Source organism: Cimex lectularius, unplaced genomic scaffold (genome assembly GCF_000648675.2).
Source record: "Cimex lectularius strain Harlan isolate CLEC.00 unplaced genomic scaffold, Clec_2.1 scaffold136, whole genome shotgun sequence".
Taxonomy (NCBI): Eukaryota; Metazoa; Arthropoda; class Insecta; order Hemiptera; family Cimicidae; genus Cimex; species Cimex lectularius.
Window position 1 is genome coordinate 830996 of NW_019394223.1, and position 21685 is coordinate 852680.

General features: G+C 31.5%; 1 protein-coding gene across 6 annotated transcripts in view; it reads right to left on the reverse strand.

Annotated features, from left to right (window-relative positions):
* The window catches only part of LOC106663891 (zinc finger protein castor homolog 1-like), a 153041-nt gene extending 148084 nt beyond the window's left edge, over positions 1–4957 (reverse strand). For 5 of the 6 annotated variants that reach the window (XM_014389116.2, XM_014389115.2, XM_014389114.2 and 2 more), the window contains exon 1: positions 4544–4957. The gene's annotated coding sequence lies outside the window, so the exon portion shown is untranslated. Of the gene's footprint in view, positions 1–2757; positions 2923–4543 lie in introns of those variants that run through there. The other variant, XM_024230333.1, reaches the window with a different exon arrangement.
* Positions 4958–21685: the final 16728 nt, after the last annotated feature.

Consider the following 21685-nt stretch of genomic DNA (forward strand, 5'->3'; position numbering starts at 1 on the left):
AAGCCTATTTCCCGAGAGGTGTTAGAATGTAGTCGGAAACTCGCGAATATTAGCACACTAAAATCTAACGAATTCGAGGAAAGATAGGGTTTTATAATTACAACACGGAATGTACTGAGAAACGGACTAATTGACGGGAAAAACGTCCTGGCTGTTTTTTAAAGTGTAATTGTGTACCAGAAGAAATATTGTAACGTTAATTATGCAAGATGAAAACGTTTTTGCAACGGGAGCGTGAAGATTCAAATACAAATTGTGAGCCTTTATAGTTGTATATAATTATAATGTGACACGTTTGGCTTTTTTCATGTGTTTCGATCATTTTAAAAGTATTTTAAAAAAAGTTACGTTTCGCGAGAAAACTTAACAAAATGGTGGCCTTTGTCAGTACGCGGCATACTTTCATTATTTTCTTACGAGAAATCATTAAAAATCGAACAAAACTACCTATTGACTGATCAATAATTTCGTAAACTAAAGTTATTCTTCCGATGGTTCTTACAAGACAAAAAATCTAGATTTTCGACAACAAAAAGATGAATCTTTGAGTGAGCAAATTTGTTTGCTTTAGATATTGAATATTTCCAAAAATAATTAATTATTTTTTTCGAACAATGTAGAGGGCTTGAGATTATTTTGTTGTAATTTTCAAAACAAAATCTTAAAATACTATCAATATTATTAATCCATTTACGTTTTCATAGTCAATTGACCAAGTTACATCTTTCAATCAATTAATGATCCTTTTTAAGTTCTTGGTTGAGATAAAAAATATTATTAATATTCATATTTTGGACGATACGTCTATATTAAAAATTTGGCGACTACCCAGTGAAACGTTCTCACAAATATGACTATATGTGATTGTGAATATTGAATTGAGAAAAATTGGAGCATCCAGGGAAAAAATATTTTATATATATTTTCGTCATTATACTTCTGTTTTAATTGTAAAAGAAATGTAAGTACAGTATATTTTTTTTCTAAAATAAATTATCGTTTACTTACAGAAATTAAACGTTTGTTTTTCCACTTGGTGGGCGAGGTTATTGGTGCTGACAGGATTTTTGAATTTAAACAGAACCTAGGCTTCCTTCAACTAGTAAAATCCGATCTGTTTCAACAAACTCTAAAATGGGAAGAGAGAAAAAATTCGCTAAAATAGCCCGAGTGTAATTATTACTGCTGCGATCGAAAAATCTGGCGAAATGTTCGATAAGGATTTAGGTTAAATAATTTTTTTGCCAATCTCAATTTTATCACTGAGATAGCGGTTTTTCGCATTTTATTCATAAGTGTTTATTAATCGTTGCCCAAAATCCGGGCCTCGTTCGATAGAAATCAGCCTGTTTAATTATTTATCAATTGCACTGAAAAAGAAAAAAAAAGCACTGTGTTCCGTCGTGAACACCAAACCGATACTGCCTTCATCGTCGGAAATCTTTAGAAGAAAAAAGTTTTATCTCGATATTTTTGTTCTTTATTATCAAAATTGTTTAAATATTTAATATCTCAAGGAAATTGAAACGGGCAGTTATACGATTCGATTCAATAAAAACCGCGGATAGAAAATACACCAAAGAAAGAGAAAGTTACGGACAGTGCCACAGGAAAAACCTCGTCACCAACGTTACGACCCCCTTGTTAACAACAGTTCTAAGCAAATAAATAAATAAAATTATTAACCGAATTGTTCATACCGTTGAATTAACATTTGTAATATTTACAAGTTAATCAAATAATCTGTGGGTTTTTCTGAACAGCGCGAAAAAACATTTGAGTGTTTTGATAAAGAGTTTTTCCTACTCTTAATTTTTGTTTAATTTTTATCCATTGAAATCATAACTTTTATAAAATTCTTATAAGGCATAAGTTTAATTATAATTTAAAAATAACTAACGATGTTAAAACCAAAAATAAAAAACATTACTAATATTTTTTTATATTTATCTAAGGTTACAATCTATTACTATTGACAGTATTAATGTTATGCAAGGTTGATGTGTATAAAAAAATATTCACCGTGTCAAACTTATTGTTATTATAATCAACAAGGTCATTGCTCTATAGATTTATATTGAAAATGATAATTTATTGATTTTTTTCAAGTGGTTCATATTGAATGTAAATTTTGATTGAACTAAATAATAACTATAGTTTAAGGTTCTTTTTGTCGTTTGCAGTTAAATATTATGAACTGACGGTCATAAATGTAACATAAACTGGTCCGAAACGTTTGAGTCGATTTTACAAACTTTGCTTTAATTGCTAATTATAAATATTTATTTTAAACACTTTCTTTTTATTATTTAGTTATTTAATTATTTGCAAGGTTGGATTATGCAAAAAGTACCAGTTTATCAAACTATTCTGATTATAATTAATAAGGTCATCACAGAAAAATTTCACTCTTTTGACATTTGTTAATATTAGGTTTAATAAAAAAAATATTTTATATGATAAGACTATCATATAAATAGATAGAACGATTTAGATGCCTTCTGGCCAAAAGTCAATTTTGTTGTTAAATTTCATGTATACTTTTTCTTTTCTATATATATTTTTTGTTGTAATTTTCTATTTTCAACTAGTTTTATTAGGTGTTAAGGTTTTTTTTATATATTGGATATAAAACTGAAGCGCGTAAATCATTTTTTCATGGTATCGAAACCTGTTATTATAGCTAACAAGGTCATGGGATTTAAGATTTATACTGAAATTATTAAAAAAAGAAAAAATATCTAAACTCTCTCTTACGTTTAAGGCGAAGTTGGCTGTTTTCGCGTCAAGTTATAAACGGATCGGTCCGATTTCACAACACAAGATCGTAAACACGTGAAAACGCGTGCAAACACAACTATCGGAGTTTGTTTTTTAAGCATGATCGGACTTGTGAATTTTACTATCTCTTAAATATCAGATATGAAATGTTAGTTATTGTTTAGGGATGAATGATCCAAACATTTGTTTTGTTTTTAAAGATTTCATGGTTTTAACGGTAATGTGACATAAGTCAAAATATTTATTATGTAGAGTTATAATTCAACCATCAGATTTTGTTAAAATGTGAAATAATATTTACTCGAACTGAAGATTTGGATTTGGAGATAAAGTCGAAGTGGGTCAACATAGAAAAAAAGCATGTTTGTATGCGTGTGCGCGTGCTTGAGTATCTAAAAGAGAAAGGAGCTTTTCAGAAATTGATATTATCCACGGAAAAATTAAAACCCCGCTTTGATAAGAGCCGAGGGGGGAAAAAAATCCGGCAAAAAGAAATCACGGCAAATACCGATAATGGATTTTTTGTAGCCTCCCCTCCTCGCGAATCGAAAAATATTGGGGCACCTTATCGCAAAATTCGAATCGCACCGCATCTCGTATACAGGAAGGGAGATTGCCGAGGATAATTGGCGATCTTTGAGGCAATGAACCCGACGGAGATCGTCAACGAGTTCGCACCGTCGGGATGAATGGGACGCCGGCCGTCAGCCGCCTCCAGAACCGGCGAATCCGAAAGCTCGTGGGTACTACGACCCGGTGCCATGTGCTTCTCATGCCGGATGCTTTTATTTTTAACCAACGCAAACTCCGAAAAACAGTAAATTTGTCTTGTAAACTTTAACCCAAGAGAAAGCAGATTACATTGTTTTTTGTTCTTCGCCTTTGGTCTACTTTTAAATATCATATAAAATGACACAGATAAAAAGAGAAAAAAACACTCAAAAGAAATGGAAACGATAACAGTTGAAATTTATCTATCCACTAAAAAAAGCTTTAATTCCAAATTTATAAAAGACGCGAATAAAGTTCAAATTTGACAGACGAATTTGTCTCAATCTCAACATCGCGAAATCTCGGCGCCACTCGAGGAAATCTATATAAAAAAATCTCCATATCTAAAAAAAGCCGATAACTTTCCTTTTCGCGTGAAAACCGGTAAAGGGCGAAATGATGTCAACAAGTCGGCTTTACCGATGAATGTGCGATGATTTTTCGCCGTCACTCGCCCTTGCATACAAGAACGCACTATGTTCACCGGTGAACTCGTTTTTCTATTTTATCGCAAAAATTTTCCACGTACAAGGGCAAAAAATATATAAATATTTGTCAATGGGGGAAAAATAAGTTTTGTTTAAAATCAAGAATTTCGACCAACTTCCGTATCCAGAGATAAAACAGCTGTCAGTGCAGGTTTGTTAGCATTCGCGAGAATTTCTAACCCGAAAACACATAATTTGCGCAACGTTGTAGCGTTGTTTGTAAGGATTTGAATGTCAAATTTTTCCATTGCATTTTCCCATAAATCACCCTATAACACGTTGATAAAAAAAATAAATAAAAAATCTTTTTAGAACTGGTTTTGAATTAATATTCTTCACGGAAATCACTTTAAATCTCATTATACCGGTAATAAATAATGCGAAGCGTTTGAAATAAAAATTGAGAATATCAACGAGCCTAAACTATTTTCATGATGTTTTTCAAAAATTGTTGAATTCCAAATCAAGATGGGGGAAATATTTGATCAAAGTTTGTAACATACCTGTTGAATGTGTGTGTATGGCTGGGTCCTACGAGGACATTTCACAAGAATCACTAAGTGTCACTCGGTCTCTGTGATTTATCAATGCACAGGCACTAAGGTCTCGATTAATTATGAAGAAGAAAAAAAAACGAAAAAAATTTTCCCGGATAAAAGTCCGCTCCGCCGTCGGGGGCATCCGTCGGCGAAAAAGGATAAATCGAAAAAGTCAGGGATCACACGAAATCGAAAAAGGGTAGGGGGTGAGTATGCGTCACAGGTGATCCCGGCTACACGACTAAAATCCAAAAAACGGTGAGCAGTTTGGAGTGCTCCCCACCCCTGTTATCCACACTCCTCCCCTGAATCAGAACTCAATAAAACTGAAACTATAACAAAAAAGTGGAGGTGCAGGAACCAAGTTCAACCCATTTCAAGAGGGGTACTGGCGCGCGCTGGATCCCCACTCGGTTAGTCCACTCCCACAACCCCCTCCAAACAACCCCCACTACAACTAATATATTTTATTTTGTACTACCTCCCGGCCCAACTACACCCCACTTATCCCCTCCGGGCGACGACTTAAAACTATTACCTACACAATTATTGTCATTTTGTATTTACAATTTTCGCCATTTTACACTGTTCCGAGTGCAAATCAACCGGCTGAAAGTTCAACATGCAACACTTTCTTTTTGTCATCTTCTTCAAACAATCTGATCAAGAAAGAATAGGCTGACTGGCTGTTAATCAATATTAAAAAACGTTCCATAATTGGGCAAAAATGGAAAAAAAAACTATTTTTCAAATGTTAATTTTTATTGCAGTATATGTCCCAAAGTTTCCACACTTTTTTGGCAATATCATTTACTGGATAATAAAAATAGCTCCCAAAGTAGTCCGAACCAGAAACCACAATTTACATAAGTATTTTTGAATTGAACTATTTTATAGAGATAGTAAACTATAACGATTGAATGGATAAATTGTTTTTAACATTGCTCAGTGTTTTTGATTTTCTAAACAACTTGTCAAAATTAATCAATAATGGAGCGATAGAATAGAAACGTACTTACATAGAAGTCATGTTTGTTTTCATTAAGTTAACATAGACTCGTTTTACGATATCGTCGTTAATTAATTAAAAACAACTTTGGAAACGACAGGGAAGAATGTGAAGTAAAGCGAGAATATTTATTTTTAAAATATTAATATTTTGACAAAGCGAGAAGAGGCGGACCAGATAAAGTTAATCGATCACCACAGATACAAAATATTTATTTAAAAGTCAATTTAAATGCCGAGTGAAATCACTATTACACAAGTAAAACAGGCATAGCATAAAAGTTGTTTTCTTTGGTTCGCTGGGCTTTTTTATTTTCTAATTTTCAAATGCTAATTTATATAGTAGTATATATCCCAAAGTTTCTTGCTACATATTTTTTTTTTTTTTTTTTGGCAATTTCATTCACAGGATAATAAAAACAGATCTCATTGTAGTCCGGACCAGAAACCACTGTTTACACAGGTGTTTTTGAATTGAAACATTTTTTCTCCTTGGAAAATAGTATTTATATTGAGAATATTAAATGGCATATTGTTAGATGTTGAATATTGTTGTTTACTTAAGTCCTTGGTTTTTTTTACCATTAAAACTAATATATTTTATTTTGTACTACCTCCCAGCCCAACTACACTCCATTTATCCCCCCGGGCGATGACTTAAAACTGTTACCTCCACAATTTTGTCATTTTGTATTTAAAATTTTCGCCATTTTAAACTGTTGCAAGTGGAAATCAACCGGCTGAAAGTTCAACTTGCAACACTTTCTTTTTGTCATCTTCTTCAAACAATCTGATCAAGCGAGAATAGGCAGACTGGCTGTTAATCAATATTAAAAAACTTTCCATAATTGGGCCAAAGTGAAAAAAATCTTTTTTTCAAATGTTAATTTTTATTGTAGTTTCCCCAATTTTGTTTTGCAATATGATTTAGGGGATAATAAAAATATATCCCAAAGAAGAGCGAACCAGAAACGTCGTTTTACGATTTCTTCATTAATTAATTAAAAACAACTTCAGAAAAGACAAAGCGAGAACAGGCGGACCAGATAAAGTTAATCGATCCCCACTCATAGAAAATACTTATTTATGAATCAATTAAATATGCAGCCAAATCAATATAACACACAAGGAGAACAGACATAGCATAAAAGTTGTTTTCTTTCGTCCGCTGTGCTATTTTTTCTTTTTGGAAAATGCTATTTATTTTGTGAATATCCAATGGCACATTGCTGTAGAACATAACTAATAGGATGTTCAATATTGTTATTTACTCAAGTCTGTGAATTTTTCCCCCCATTACAGCTAAGATATTTTATTTTGTACTATATCCCAGCCCAGCTACATCTCATGTATTCCCCCGCACGAGGACTTAAAACTACTACCTACACAATTATTATCATTTTGTATCTATAATTTTGTTGTAGTATACATCCAAAAGTTTCTTTCCAAAAATTTTTCTTGTCTAACCAAGCTGCCAAAGTAACCCGAACCAGAAATCACTGTTTACACACGTATTGGTATTTTTTTGTTTTCATTAATCTTAAAAAACTATCTCCACATGTATTCTAAGAATTGTAGATAGTAACATTGTGATATAACTTTCCTTCAAAAAACGCCACCAAATATCATCGAATGGGATTTCAATTGATCATACAGTCAAAAAGCTCTTAAATTCTTATTGTTTGGGTATATTGTTTAAAATAATTAAGTTAGGCACTCTTTTGATTGTGTAAAATTTATAAAATGCCGCAAGTTGTTACATTTTTTCATTTAGTTTTAGCTGATTAATCTATGGATAATATTAAAAATATGTCTACAATTTTTAAAAGAAGAGTGTATATCCGCATCTGACGGAAAATCTTCTTGATCCGGAAGGAAATTATTGAAAATTCTGCATTACAGGAAGACACTTTATCGAATGAGGTTCAATAGAAATGAAATAAAAATGGGAGTTCATTTACAACCTGTAATACCAGAAAATTATCGCGGGCAGCAGTAAACAAGCTTTTTAAAATATGCATTATACATAATACATTACAAAATCTCACTGGCACTCTCAACACGACACGCAAGAATGGCACAATTACACAGAAGACAAACACTTTGAGTGAGTAGAAATGCTTTGATTGAATATAAAAAATAAATTTTGCATTGTATAAATTCACTTTTCCACATCCTAAATGTATTTGTTAAATGTAAACAATGTTTGTAAATCCCAGGCCCTGAAGATGATCTCAATAAAGATCGAAACGTTGGCACGATAAAGAAAATGTTTTACTGAAACCTACATCACACCAGACCGCATCTCACGATTTCTGAATAATAATACATTATATTACCTAACAAGGTTTTGCCCACTTAAAAGGCAAAACTATGGTGGAAATAATCTTGTAAATATGAAGGATTATATGAAATAGTTATACGTACTTTTGTTTTTTAAATTTTTATTGAAATAAGTTGTTTTTACTTTACATTATCAATTTTTTTATGAAATTTTAATTATATTTTTATACTTCTTCTCCCTGGTAACCCCAAAGTAGTCCATTTAAATAGTCATTTAAAAATCTAATAGTTTTTAAATTTAAACGTTTTATAGGTAATACATTTGAATAAATCAGTATAGCATGCAGCCAGTTGGTCTTATTGAGTGAACAATTGTATCACTGAACTACTTTGGGAAGTTTTGTTTCATTTTTCCAGACTTTCTCCCCACTGTGCGTTCCATCACAGATATATAGTACGAAAGGGTTATTGATGAATTAAATTTTAAATATTCAAACAACAATTCATACAAGAATCACATACAAACTAAAACAGTGACAAATGCGCTGTTATTTTCTGTGAAAGAGGCTTATCTCCATTTTTGGTTCCATGTTTTTTCTCTATCAATAAATATACAAGATAAAGGATGTTTCATAAATAATCAATATATATATATATATATATATATATATATATATATATAAAACTGCTATAACAATCTGACTAAACTAAGAAATCCCAGGAAAATAGCTTCTTAGATATGGAACAGAGCAAGAAATGAGCAATTTTGTTTCATCTAAATCCCAAGAAGAAACAATATATTTGTTTTTATCTATTTTAATTGTAAGAAAATTTTTTTCACAAGCGAGAATGGACGGACGACAATCTGTTTAATAGCGTTGAAAGACATTTGATCACAGATCATCAAAAGCAATAATGAAACTAATAGTTTGCGTGGTTGAAAATTTTGTTTCAACGGAACAAATAAAACCGCGGATGACTATTTTTAAATTGATAGAATCGATGCAGCGTTTTTTTACTAGATTAACATCTAGTTTAAATGTTGGCAGCATTTTGCCCAAGCGAGAATAGGCGGACCAGAGACAGTTAATCAACATCAAAATACGTTCGATCACTGCCTTCCATGAAAAAAAGGTAGTCACATGCTCTTTTAAATATGTAAATCACACACCAGTCATTTTACGATATCTTTAGGAATTAATTTAAAAGGGATGGCCATTACTATAAAAAAATCCCTATAAGAGGCATCAGAAATTACTGCCATCCTTGAAAAAATATTGGTAAACACATGCTCTTTTCGATATCTATTAACAATCACACACCAATTGTTTTACGATATCTCGATGAATTAAGTTAGAAGAAGTTTTGAAGGGACACAGTGAAGGAAAAGAAATCGTCTTTCATGTGATACAGATTATTAATAGTTAAGAAATATTTCAAGTCTTAATTTTTGCCAAAAACGAGAACAGGCTGACTAGATAAAGTGAATCGATCACCCCCATATACAAAACACTTATTTATGGAATCAATTTAAATCTCCAACCCGCTCAGTATAACATACAAATGATACGGTTATGACTTATATAATTTTTTTTCTGCAATGATTTTTTTATTTTTGGAAAATACTCATTTTGATGAGAATATCAAATGCCATATTATTAAAGAATTCTCTAAAAGAATGTCCTGTGTTGTTATCTACTTCGAGGCCTTAACATTTTTCATGATATGAGATGATGATAATTGATCTTGATCAAAAATGTGCACAAGATATTCAATCTATTGTATCAAAATAAAATGAAAATAAAGGATAGCACTAAGGACAAAGGACCGTTTGAAAAACTTGTCTTTCCTTTTTTTTTCCAAAATATGGAAGAATCCAACGATTATGCTCTTTTAAAATTTAAAATGGAATTAAAAAGGCAATATTTGTTTACATATTATATAGTTTAGCCGACATTTGGTCAAACATGATGTGTCATCCTGATATAAAACAACCCCCACTACAACTAATATAATTTCATTTTGTGCGAAACTACAGCTCACTTATCCCCACCGGGGGACAAACATTTCAATAAATTGCCGACTATTTATAATTTTCACCACTATCTGAAGTACAGATCAATCGATTTTTTTGAAATATTAACTATGTTTAAAGATACTTTCGAAAAAAAACATCAATGACAGTACGCCTGAAATTTTGTGGAGAGGAATTTACAAAATTGATTTTTTGGCAAAAACAAAAACCATAAATTACTATAAGACTTAAGTCAGGTAATAAATATAACAAAGATAATAAACAAACACGAACGAAACTAATATGCTACGGCCAAAAGAACTAAAACAACAACGGAAACATAGGGCGAGGCCACATTTTGTAAACAATAATACGATTAAATTCATTAATTTCGTGGTCCGCTTGACCAATTAATATATTACAATTAATTAAGGTTTTTAGTTGAGATAAAAAAGAGAATTGAAAAATGGCAAAAAGGAGGGAAAATTCAAAAGGTGGGGTTGAGATGGGAAGTTGGTGTCCGAGTGGATCGAGGTCACGATAGCTCAAGTGGTAGAGCAGCGGTGTATCTAGCCGAAGATCGTGGGTTCGAATCCCGCTCGTGCCATTGACTTTTTTATCTCAACTAAAAACCTTAATTAATTGTAATAATACGATTTTGGAAAGCAATTGATTTTCTGGTCATTATCAACTTTGTAAAGACTATTCGGTGTTATACATTCGCGTTTGAAGCGAAACAAAAATGAAAAAAAAATTGCAACATCACCAACTTTGGAGAGCTCTCCTCAAAAGTGGGTCAATTTTAACATTTATACAATGCTTACAAAGGCTAAGGGATTTTTTCCAGTCATTTTAGTAAACGGTAATATGCAGCTGTATTTTTGTTAGTTTTTTTTTAAATATATTGATTTATAGACATTTAAAACACAATGGTTGTAATGAAACCATCTTCGGATAAATCGAACACAAGTAGAAGATGATAATATAGAATTTTTTGCGAAGTAAAAGGAACACAAATATTGACATTTTTATTGGCTAGTGTGTCCTCTTTGAATCTTTGAAAGACTCTCGAGTACAGCAAATGCAATTATTTATAAGTAAATGGTAATATGCAAACAATTCATATAAAAAATAATTATGAACAGTAAGATAATACATACAACTTATAGCTGGAAAAGTATCTTTTTATTTACAAAATATAGCAAAAAGATTTTATCAACTAAGTCTGGATCAACCGTAATTTGTTTTTAATTATATACATTATCTACTTTTTAATTTTTTCAAGCGAGAATAAGCGGACAAAAAGTTGGTAAATAGAAAGTTAAACAAATTTGAATAATTAAAAACGATAGATAATCCAAGTAAAATTTTGGTTTGTTGTGGAAAATTTACCATTTATAGCAATGAGATAAAGAATTAAATACGTTGCCTACTTCAAGGGTATGCAAATATTTTCCCGAGCCGAAATAGGCCGATAAGAGACAGTTTATCGATTTGAAAAGACGAAAAGGTGTATAAAACCACTCTTCTATTTTTCATACCAAACACAATGACGTAAAACGGTTTCAGTAAGAAATTTATAATACACTAGTCAAAAGTCAAAATTGTTTACATTTGCTTTGTCTAATTGGTAAATTAAGCAATTAAGAAAAGATCCAGATGAAAAAGTTTCATGGTGACCTATTATTATCACGTTCCCATAAAGTCGTCAAACCCCGAAATTAGGTTGCGTATTGTCGATAAAAATGTGATAAAATGTTTAAATTTATTTTTATTATCACGCTCAACAGTGGACAATAAGTTGTAATAGTTAAGCAAATATAGATAGGTAGATCAATGGATAGATAGGTAGAGATAAAGATATAGATAATATGTAGGAAGAGTGAGTGTGTGAGAGAGAGAAAGAGGGTGATAGAGGGGGGAGAGATAGATAGAGAGAGAAAAAGTAAGAAAGAAACCAGGAAAGAAAGAGAAAGAAAAGAAGAGAAAGAGAGAGAGAGAGAGAGAGAGAGAGAGAGAGGAAGAGGNGAGGGAGAGAGAGAGGGAGAGAGAGAGTGAGGAGGGAGAAAGAGAGAGAGTGAGAGAGAGATAGAAATATAAATGAATAGAGATAGTGAATGAGAGTGAGAGAGAAAGAGAGAGAGAGTGAGGAGGGAGAAAGAGAGGGAGAAAGAGAGAAAGAGAGAGAAGCTAACAGTAAGCATGTACAGAAAAAATATGACCATTTCAAAGTTTATAACTTCCTATAATATAAAATATTTTAATTTTTTTTTAATAATTCATACTCAGATGCCATCTCTCGACGACTTTGTTTCCTAACGATTCTGACATCCTCTTATTGCTTGCGCGGAGATTTGGCGGACCAGAAAATGAGTAAATGAATTAATCTATCGGACGTTGATTCGAATTGATTTAAATTGCAAAAGGAATATTAATCATGCATAATCTAAACCATCTGGGATTTTTCGAACCGAGGATCTTTACCTTACAGTGATGGACCCCATGCCAATGCTTAAACTGTTGCAACCACCCTCGCCCCATCAAAATATATTAGTTTGTAACAAGATAATACATAAATAAACAATATATATAAACATATATAATTTCATCCTTCCATTAAAAATATCCATAAAAGCAGTAAAATAGATAATAAAGTTATCTTGTTTAACGTTATTTTTGTTTGTATAATTTTTTCAGTGTTTTCAAGTCTCAGCTTGGTGAAAAGTATTAATTTTAATATATTTTCATCATAAACCCACTCATTCTCGTTGTGATTACATTTTCTAATGTTCTGTAGATATTGTTTTGATTTTTCTGTTTTTATTTTAAATCCTGTGGGATGTGAACAAACCTATCGGATACTCAGAAATAACAAAAAATCCTTATAAAAAAGGAAATAAAACAACCTTCCGATTTTTTCAAAACTTATCAATCTTAAAATTATACATTAACATTCAACTAATAACTCATTCATCACAAAACGGTTTTATCGATTTTCTTTCTAACTTACTGATTCATACTCATATTAGGGACGGAGTCCTTCCCATCAATAAATCCCAGGCCATCTGTCATATCGCGTGTATTTTACACGATGAGTACCAGGATTAGTTTTACATCATTTCACGTTATGTACGGCAATTTAAATTTTACCAGCCTTATTTCATAACGTCCGTGTGCAAACGCTAATATTTTATTACCTGCCTTACGTGACGTCTCCGATCTAAGGCTGTATAAGCGTGTTTCAGCCTCGAAAGATTGCTTAAATGCTTAGGAAATTAAATAAGGTGTAATTTACATATCCTCAGTGTCTAATTTATTTTTTATATAATATATAAATATATTTCTAACAAAGAGCGTTTGTGTCGTACAAAGCAACAACATTCTGAAATTGTCAGGTCTTCCATTATAATTAAAACAGTCGTTGTTAGGTCTAATAGTCAAGGCGCAACAAGCGTTAATCTTTTTGGTCACGTTTTTGTGTTTGTTTTTGTTCTGTTGTCCTTTCATCCGTCTGCGTCCAAAGATCTACCTTCTGCTCAAGCTGAGAATTCGAAGGAAAGTTAATCCCGTGTTGAATTCACTGGGTTTTTGAATCGGGTTACGTTGCCACCAGCACGACAGGTAAATACAACAGCAGAAAGTCAAAGTAAGGCGTCTCCTATTTTAAACGAATATAAAGATATAGAAAGTTACAAAAGAAAGATAGGTAGAAACGCAGATAGATAATTAAAAATAGATAGACTGAGCTAGATATAAATAGGGAGAAAAAATATAAAGATGTGAGAAAAAAGAAGCAGAAGAGACAGAGGACCACCAGAAAATAGTAAAAGAAAAAATAATAAATAGAGATTGATGGGGATTGGAAATAAAAATACATAACGTGATATAGAGATAGACAGATTGATAAATAGATATATAGGGAGAGGAAGGGAGAGAAAAGAGTAAGCTAAAAAAGGCAAAGAAAAGACAGAAGGATGGAAAGATAAGGAAAAGCGATGGATAGGAGATACCTACATAGATAATCTAAAGGGGAAAGAGGGAAAGAAAAGAAAAAAATAAAGAAAATGTGACAAAGGTCAAATGGGACAAAGTGCATGAGACAAAGGGAGGTAGTGCCAAGAATGAAAGAGAGAGAGAGAGAGAGAGAGAGAGAGAGAGAGAGAGAGAGAGAGAGAGAGAGAGAGAGAGAGAGAGAGAGAGAGAGAGAGGAAGAGAAGAGAGAGAAGAGAGTAAGATAAAAAACGAAAAAATAAAGAAAAATGAGAGAGAGTGTGGTGGTAAATGAGGCAAGGAGGAAAAAAGAGAGAGAAAGATAAAGAGAGTGAGTAATAGTGAGAGAGAGAGGAAGAGAAGAGAGAGAAGAGAGTAAGATAAAAAAGGAAAAAATAAAGAAAAAGAGAGAGTGTGGTGGTAAATGAGGCAAAGAGGAAAAAGAGACAGAAAGATAAAGAGAGTGAGTGAGAGAGAGAGGGAGAGAGAGAGAGTAAAAGATAGAGAGTCAGAGAGAGAGAGAGAGAGAGAGAGAGAGTGAGAGAGAGAGAGAGAAAGGAAGAGAAAAGAATAAGATGAAAAAAGAAAAGAAAAAAGTAAAATCAGGCAAAGAGGGAAAGGGAGAGAAAAACAAATATAGATGACAGTAGGATAAAAATCGTCAAAAAAGACGATGAAAAAGTTAAAAAAAAGGAGGGAAAGAGCAAAAAGTTTATGGATGGAGGAGATACATACATAGAAAATCTAAAGGAGAGAAAGGGAAAGAGAAGTCAAAATAAAAAAAATGAGATGGTGAATGAGGCAAAGAGACATAGCAAGAAAGGAAGAAGAGACGAGAGAGAGAGGTAGAGATAGAGATAGAAAGATAGATATGTAGAGAGAGAAAGAGAGCGAGAGAGAGAGAGAGCGAGAGAGAGAGAGAGTGAGAGAGAGAGAGAAAGGGAGGAAGAGGAAGAGAAAGTAAAGAAAATAAAATCAAGTAAAATGACGCCAAGATGGAAAGATAGAGAGAAAGAGAAAGATAAAGATTGAAGATAGTAAGATAAAAAATCATCAAAAAAGGCACAGGGAGGGAAAGAGAACGATAAGAAAATAAGATGAAGCATAGGAAATAAATAGGTAAAAGAACAGATGTATAAGATATATAAAAAAATAAATTTTACTTTTTGTCAACAATTAGTTTATAATTTAAAATATTATAATTGTAAAGTTATTATCTAATAGCCCTGCTTTTCCTTGCTGATTAGATGCGTATTTTCTGTTGCTCTTTATCACAGAAGATCTGCGATTTCGGGAAACACTACTGGGAGATTGCTATAATATATGTCTTAATTGTACCGATAAATACTTCATTATAGTTTATAATAAAATAATTAAAACGCCATGAAATACAGAGTTAGAACAAAATATCACAGTACAAAATTTGAAAAGCTTAGAAAATTTAATGCAGTCATAATGTCAATTATTTGGTCAAACGAGAAATGGTACACGCTCATATTTAACGTTGTTGATTTGTCAAAAATGATAATATGTTAATGTTAAAAGCCTGTATTGTTTTCTAAACCTTTCGTTTCGTAATTCAAGAAGAAATAAGTATTACGCCTTATCTCAGAGAAGGCGATATCCTTTAACATTTGTCAAGGGGGTAGTACAAAGTCAGATTTATACCTCTGGGGAAGGAAAGGAAGGCACATGAAAAATCCTTGCTTACACGCCCTCTCCTTCGTGTTTTTTATTACAATTAATTTGGCGGTATCTCGGGGAGATCTGTTAAGGCCACATGGCCGCCCTGGGGATATGGAGTTATTTCCTTCATAAACGAGACTCAAATAGCCTCATAACACGATAATGTGCCCTTCTTCTGTGTAAAAATCCCAAAGTGTTTCCCCTGGAAATAAAAATCGGCGTGTCTCTTTATTTTACATATAATAGTCGATAAAGGTCAAGAGGTGACTTGGTAAATAATATTATGTCGTTTTTCTTATGGGTGTTTTCGAGTAAAGAGAAAAATAGTTAAGCATGAGAATAAAAATAAACATACACATACACAAACGTATTTGATTAATTTTCACACCATTTAAATAGTTCGGTGTGATTTATTTTTCAAAAACAAAGACTATGAAAAGCATTGTATGTAATCACTTTATGTCTATGGTTTATTATGACCTCTAAACATTGATTTATAGCAGTTAAAAGTTTATGAGCTGCTCGTTCATTTCATATTCATCTAAAGTCAAATATCACTGAACATATCAGTTCGATTGTCGTAAAAACCAAACTTTGAACAATATATATTTTTTGTAATTGATGAGGTTTTTTTTTAGTTCGTCCTGCGATGAAATCTCATTCTAAGGATTGTTCTTTTCGTCCGGTTCTGTATAATCACAGTTGTGACCTTTCACCACGCACGCAATGAATATTTTCACACAATCTGCAGCAATAAAATTCAACATCCTTTAACGTCACGACCAGGCGGGAAGCATTTCGTTGACTTTTTCAACAGAGCCAGCACTTATTTCATCAGCATAGTCGGGGGAAAAAAAATCTATGTGAAAACAGTACAGTCAATAGGTTTGTTGTGTTATCGACAAGCTTCCTCAAGTGGAAAATCGGTGCCGTTTAATTTTTCAAAATAATTATTGCAAAAAACACGGTTTAAGAAAGAAAAGATGCATTCTTTGGAAAGAGTTGGCCAATCGAATTGGCAAAATAAGGGAAACAACGAAGCATAAAATTCTTGGTGACACGGCAATTGTTAAGGTCATAAGGTCGGCGTCGTTTTAATTCCAGTGAAACCAGCTTGTCTAACATTTTTTCACTGAATTTATTCGAAAAGCTTCCTCCCGAATACTAATTAATCAATTAAGTAAAAACTTCGAAGTTAAGTTTATTTTTTTCAAATGAAATATTTTCACTAAGCCCTCATGGCCGGGAATGTTTTAAAAGATTATTTGGAGATCGTGAGATGGGGTCTGGTGTGACCTAGTTTTTTTAAAGAAAAACATTTTCTTTATTTTTCCAACGTTTCGATCTTCATTAAGATCATCATCAGGGCCTGAGATTTACAAACATTGTTTAAATTATACAATCGCATGTAGGATGTGAAAAAATGAATTTATACAATGATAGAAATTTTGACTTAATTAAAGTATTTGTACTCAATCAACTTATACATATGATATGTTGATTGAGTCTAAAATTTCTATCATTCTATAAATTCATAGTCATATCTTAAATGTATTTGTATAATTTAAACAATGTTTGTAAATCCCAGGACCTGAAGATGATTTCCATAAAGATCGAAACGTGGGCATGATAAAGAAAATGTTTTAACGCACTGTTTAAACCTGTCTCACACCAGACCGCATCTCACGATCTCCAAATAATCATTAATTAACGGTCACTAACACCACAAATGTTTTAAAAGTTTACCCTTCTAGGTAAAGAGTTTCAATTTGAATTTTTTTGGAAAGAAATTTGCGATCTGGTGTGACGTAGGTTTAGAAAAACATTTTCTTTATCGTGTCAACGTTTCGATCTTCATTAAGATCATCTTCAGGGCCTGGGATTTACAAACATTGTTTAAATTATACAAATACATGTAAGATGTGAATATATGAATTTATACAATGATAGAAATTTTACACTCAATCAAAGTATTTGTACTCACTCAATTTGATAATTTTACTCACTTTTGATCATTTAATTGAGTCTAAAATTTCTATCATTGTATAAATTCATAGTCATATATTAAATGTATTTGTATAATTTAAGCAATGTTTGTAAATCCCAGGACCTGAAGATGATCTCAATAAAGATCGAAACGTGGGCATGATAAAGAAAATGTTTTAACCTACTATTTAAACCTACCTCACACCAGACCGCATCTCATGATCTCCAAATAATCATTAATTAACGGTCACTAACACCACAAATGTTTTAAAAGTTTACCCTTCTAGGTGTAGAGTTTCAATTCGAATTTTTGTGGAAAGATGGAAAGCAAAAAACATAACTCACACTTGTGTAATTCATTAAAAAATCTGGATAAAACAAAAAACTTGTAAATGTATGCAGCACGATAGTGATCATGATTAAAGGCTAATTAAAACACATCTTAACTAATTGTTACGTTTAGGTCTATTTTTATTGCGCAATTTTTCTCATTAGAACAATGAACGTTGTATATTATTATTTTTTTAAATAAAATATAAATTAATTATGTTCAGCTTTGTTAATTTAGCCGCCTTGGTGTTTATTTTTAGAATTGTCTAATTAATCTAAAAGTATAATTAGGCAAAATAATAGTAGTTTTATATAATTAAATTTTTATAGAAACTATTTAACTTGTAAAAAAATATAAATTATCAATCGACGCGGTTTCCTGAAAGATTCCATCGAGTTGTTAAAGAGATAAAAACACACTTTCAAACTTTTTGGTTTAGTTGCTTTTGTACGACTCCGGAACTATAAGCCTGATAGGGTTCGGGTGTTTTTTTCGGTCCTGCAGATATCGTACAGCTAAAAAGGGTAAACAAAACCAAATGATTCATACTAGTGAGATTTATGAATCAAACGGCGCGTTATCGATAATTTGGAAATCTCAACCTCGAAAATTTCATCTAACTTGGGTAACATTGCGTTGTTCCTTTTACTCAAGAAAAAACCTTGTTCTAATTTAAAATTTATCTAATTGAACATGTCATTAATTTATTTTTGCATTTCATAACAATGAAAACATGACAGTAATATGTTAAAACTTCCCTTCCTTAATGATCAGCTAAAAGAATTTTTTTTTTAAATTTTTGAGAAAATTTGTGTTATTAATGTTTTACCTTGCCAATAATTATTAAGGTATGCAGAGTTCATTCAGACACTGAAAATGTCTCGTAGGCAACGATGAAAGACATTGATTTAAGTTTAAAAAAAGTGAATCAATTTTACAAAACATATTCCAATATTGTCCGAATTGATTGTTTCTCCACCTCCTAAATTTAGTAAGAAAATTATTTAAAATATATATGTGTGGTGTTTAGTGACAGTTACTTAATGATTATTTGGTGGTCGTGAGATGCGGTCTGGTGTGACGTAGGTTTTAGAAAAACATTTTCTTTATCGTGCTACGTTTCGATCTTAATTGAGATCATCTTCAGGGCTCAAAGTGTTTGTTTTTGTCTGTCGTGTTGAGTACCTCAACCTCGGACAGACAAGAATGACACATCTACACGGAAAACAAACACTTTGATCCCTGAAGATGATCTCAATAAAGATCGAAACGTGTCACGATAAAAAAAATGTTTTTCTAAAACTTACGTCACATCAGACCGCATCTCACGACCTCCAAATAATCATTAAAATATTAATGTACTATTATTTCAATATAATAACAGATTTGTTTGTTAAGTATGTACACTTTGACCTCAATCTCAAAATACCATTAATTCAGTTTTTTTTGCCAAATTGACTATTATTTATTGACTATTTTATGTTTATCTTTTATATGAAAATAATTGTTTTTTCCTCTGCCTTCTTTCGCGATCCGACTTCATTCAAGACAAGAGAGAACATCGTCAGCGCTGATGTCAAACCGCGATAAAACGCCATTACCTACGAATTCCGTGCTTAAAGAGAGTTTTGTTTTAAGAGCTTAGCATTTTATCGCACGGGTTGAATTATTTTTTATTTTTTTATGAATATCGCCTACAAACGATATTTCTTGCTTAAAATCTAGTACAAATGATTGAAGTACACGACTGTTTCTTTTACAGGAGCAATATATTCGAGCATAAAAGTTAAAATAAAATCATACAATATTTTTTAGTGGAATCTTGCCATGTAAAATCTAGAATTCCAGCAAAAGGAAGCGTGAATAAAATAGGTTAAACTTTTTTTTAAAATTTTGAATGAAAACTCTATTATTAGAATAGTTTGAGGAGAAATGTATTTGAGAATTATTTTGAAAATAAGACAAAAATAAATTGCCAGTTAAGGTTGAAAACTAATTTAATTTATTCTTACATTAAATATTATCAATAGTCTAAAACAGCTATTTAGCTCCTTTATCCTAGAAAATGTGGAATTTTCATGACGTAAGAATCTCATTTAAGGCAAATTGCTTAATCACGTTTTATATTAAAGTTTCTAACATTTACTTTATTTAAATAATTTATAGAATGGAATTGGGATTTATATAATAACTGAAATTTTGCCTATTCAGGCCGACAATATAAGAAAAAATTGTCGTTTTTGTTAAATCACTCGTATGTAAAGATGGTGACTGTTAGAATCCAAAGAAATCGTGGGAATCACAGCACAAGAAGAGGGACACGACAGCTACTGCGACATGAACGTCCAGTACGACAAATAAAAAAGAGAGAAAAAAAAATAGAAGAAGAGGAAAAAATAGGAAAACACACAACCGTCTCTCGTTATACAACATGAAAAATAAACCGCGCGGGGCACCTGTTCCGATTGTTTTCTGAATTGTTCATGACGCGTGTTCCATTGCGACTATTTTTTATTTATTATTGAATTTCCTCTATTAGGCCTAGAACTACGATAGATTTTACCGGAGGATCGCCCACTTTTAAATTATTCAAGAATCGCAGAGGGGGGGAAGTAGCAAAAATTATAGACCCGGCTCGAAAATTATTCCTAGAGAAAATTGTTACTTTTAGTTCACCCTGGTAACTATTCGTGACTGGGTGATAGTTTGCACTTCTCATATTAATACTTAATATACACTTAATGACGACTTAACACAGTGTACTTTGAATTTAAGTTGATCTAGTGCAGTTTAATTAATTCTACACTGACTCACTTATCAAATAAATATCTAAATATTTCCATAGCTCTAAAAGATTATTTTATTTACACCATGTTAAAAAAACAATATAAAATATAAATATTTTTGTTTAGATTTTGTCATAGGCGACAAGTAAAGAAGTTAATGTGAGGACTAAACTGAACTTGAGATCAAACTTAGTTATCCGTCTTAACCAAATTAATTCAATTAAAAAAAAACAATTTGAAAATATTAAGAAATTCACTTGAAGCACGCTCAAATAATTGATTCAAGCCAATTTTTATTAGCCATAAGTCCAAGAATTAACATTGGATCAAGAATTAACTTCTTGTTCAGTATCACAAGATTCGAATTCACGAAGTACAAATGCTAGTTGTCAAGTTCATAGTTTTAAGTTTTTCGGTCAAATATGTGTCAAATGTAAGAAATATATTAATTTTAATAATATATACTAATCAAGAGATGTTATTTTCAAAAATAATGAACTTAGCAAATAAAATAAAAGAAAATATGTGCCCATTAAAAAGAGTAATTAATTTAATAATAAATCAATAATTCATAAATAATAACGTTTAATTGTACCCTTTTATTTTTTCTCTCACACAGTAACCTTAAAATGAGGTAATTTATTTACTAAATATATATATCTTCAAACTTCAAGATTAACATGCAAAATATACAAATGGAATAAACAGTTATTTCAATTAGGAATCAAAATATACACAAATTTGGTAGATGGTGAAAATATTAATGTGTTGAAACTAGCATAATTATCCTAGTAACAAAAGTAATGTAAACATGTACAGCATCAATAGTGAAGAGAAGAAAATATAACAAAATGAATTAAAAGTAAATTTCCAACTATTAAATTATATAATGAATTAATTAAATAAAACATAAAACTGCGAAAATGAAATAAGTATTTTCGAATTATTAAAATATTTCAAATCGGATTTTGCATAGAAATTGTTTAAAAGTTGCTAATATATCTGGAAAAATGAATATATGT